The sequence below is a fragment of the Echinops telfairi genome, unplaced genomic scaffold (genome assembly GCF_000313985.2).
Source record: "Echinops telfairi isolate 266 unplaced genomic scaffold, ASM31398v2 ScPeMD7_7420;HRSCAF=8458, whole genome shotgun sequence".
In the NCBI taxonomy this organism is placed as follows: domain Eukaryota; kingdom Metazoa; phylum Chordata; class Mammalia; order Afrosoricida; family Tenrecidae; genus Echinops; species Echinops telfairi.
In genome coordinates, this window is record NW_022111320.1 from 36,877,384 (window position 1) to 36,880,197 (window position 2,814).

Below are 2,814 nucleotides of genomic sequence, written 5' to 3' on the forward strand. Positions count from 1 at the left end.
TGAGGTTGAATTAGGCGAGGTTAGCAAGGGTCAATGCTGAAATTATTCTAGCTCAAGAGAAAAAAATATGTAGCATAAATTTCCTTACTTTATATTAAATTCCATCAAAGAGAATTGATATCCTCCCCAGCTAGAATAAGCTGATAAATTGCTCTTCTAGAATGGTCTAGAATGGTCTCTTTAAAGACCTAAGTCAGTCATTTTAAAACATCTTCTACTAAAGCCGTTACAGGAAAAATACTCATTTAGTCTTATCCCCACCCCACCCTGTGTTACTGTGCTAAAATACATATATGGAACCATTTTCCATTGTACTATTTTTGACAGTACAATTCAGTGACATTCATTTTATTAACCAGGATGCGCAGCAATCATTACTATCCATTTCCACGCTTTCATTATTCTGAACAGAAATCCAGGCCCTTCATGAAGTGTCGAAGGGATCAGGTATCAGGCATCATGAGAACAAAAAATCTTATAGTGAATGAGGTGGGGGAGTGGGGAGGAGTGCGGGGGGAGTGGAGAACCAAAACCCATTTGTAAGCCACTGGACATCCCCTTACAGAAGGGTCTTAGAGACGAGCCAGTCAGGGTATGATGTAGCAAGGATGAAACACACAACTTTCCTCTAGTTCCTAAATGCTTCCTCCTCCCCCACTATCATGATCCCTATTCTCCCTTGCAAATCTGGCTAGACCAGACGATGTACACTGGTATAGATAGGAACTGAAACACAGGGAATCCAGGGTGGATGATCCCTTCAGGACCAGTGGTGTGAGTTGCAATACTGGGAGGGTGAAGGAAGGGTGGGGTGGAAAGGGGGAACTGATTACAAGGATCTACATGTGACCTCCTCCCTGGGGGACGGACAACAGAAAAGTGGGTGAAGGGAGACGTTGGACAGGGCAAGATTGGACAAAATAATTTGTAAATTATCAAGGGTTCCTGAAGGAGAGGGGAGCAGGGAGGGAGGGGAAAAATGAGGAGCTGATGCCAGGGGCTTAAGTGGAGAGCAAATCTTTTGAGAATGATGAGGGCAATGAATGTACAAATGTGCTTTACACAATCGACGTATGCATGGATTGTAATAAGAGTTGTGTGAGCCCCTAATAAAAGGATAAAAAAAAGAAGAAATCTAGGCCCTTAATACATAAGATAACATTCTCTATTCCCCTTTAACCATCCCTGGTAATCACTAATAAACTTAGGTCTTTTCGTATTTGACTAAACATCGCATTAGCTTAACTGCAGAGACTGATTCAGGGAGGGAGGGTGTTGAGTAGAGCCCATGTGATCCAATGATAATTCAGGTAATTCTGGAAACGGTACTGTCTTTTGAATTAGCTGCCTCCCAATACAGCAAAGAAAGCTTGTCTGAGACGGGTCCCAGTGTGGAAGGAAACAGAATCCACAAGAACATGCTCAGCACAAGCATCTCTGAGACGCTGATGCATTGAGGCCTTAGACGACTCCATTTCTGAATAGTTTCTAGTATGATAGCCGTTTGCTCAAATTAATTTTGAACTTTTTTATGTGTTTGTCTTTAGCAAAAGCTTAAGGCATTGTTTATATGTATTAATCCTTTTCTGTTTACCTACACCCTCTTTAGTAGCCCCCACACTCACATTTCTCTACATGTTCTCTGAGGTAAAGAAGACCATGATGAATAGTCTACTGTGTATAGCTCTTGACTTTTTCCCTATGAGTTTCTATATGAAAATTTTCCCACAAAAGCAAAATGAGTCTATATGTTTTATGGTTGGGTTTTTTAATTTAATAATTAGATCTTTTTATGGCCACATATTTGGGTCTATCGGAACACTACCTTGTTAAAGCTGAGGAATTTTGGTTTATTTCTTAGAACTATTGATTTTGGGAAGCAATTCTAGTCTTACTGAATAAAAAAAAATTAGAGAAGTAGCCAGATAATCTCCATTTTTAAACTGATTTTCTTTTTATTGAAGTAACATACTTTTTTAATTTTTGAAAGTCAATTCTTACAAGAAAAACCGGTTTTCATTTATATTTTCCTAATCGCTCTCCTACTTCCTTATGACAAATTCCAGGCTTTAGCTGTACGCCTTTTCCTCCTCCTCCATTTTCCCATCTTCCTTGCCTTCTTCCTTTTGCTCTTTCTTCTCCTCCTTGTTTCTAATTAGGTTTTTCAACCAAAATGACCCATGTTTTTAATGATAGTCCTTGGACTAATGGAAACCATTGCTAGACAAATCTTGTTGGCAAGACCTCTTTTATACACACATTATTTATTTGTTGTTACCATTGATAAATATGGTGTTGGAGCTGAGGATAGCAAAGAGATTCAAATCCAGTTTTACATTCAACACTTTTAACTATTTTCCCTGAAAATGACCTCCATATATTTAGTATGGTACTTGTATAGCTAATTGTCAATTTTTAGAATTGTCCACTGAATTCCTATGATATTAAATGACAGTTTAGCACTAATTTATCACTACTCCCACTTACTTTTTCCTCAATAAATTATGTATGTTTTTATTACTGTAAAAGTAGTTTCACGTGCTTCTTGAAAACTTTTTATTGTGAATTAAGTGGAGGTTTATTTTTCAAGTTATAATAATTTTTCAAGTTATTTTTCAAGTTAAATTTTTGTATTTAACAACATAAACAACTTGTCAAACGTCCCATCCACATGATTTCTTAAAATGATTATCCCCAAATAGTCATCATATGTCACCATTAAATCAATATTTAGTATTTACAATGTTGTGACTTAGTGTATTTTTTCCTCTATGGTGCTAAATTGTGTACTATGATTCTATATTCTCCAAAATT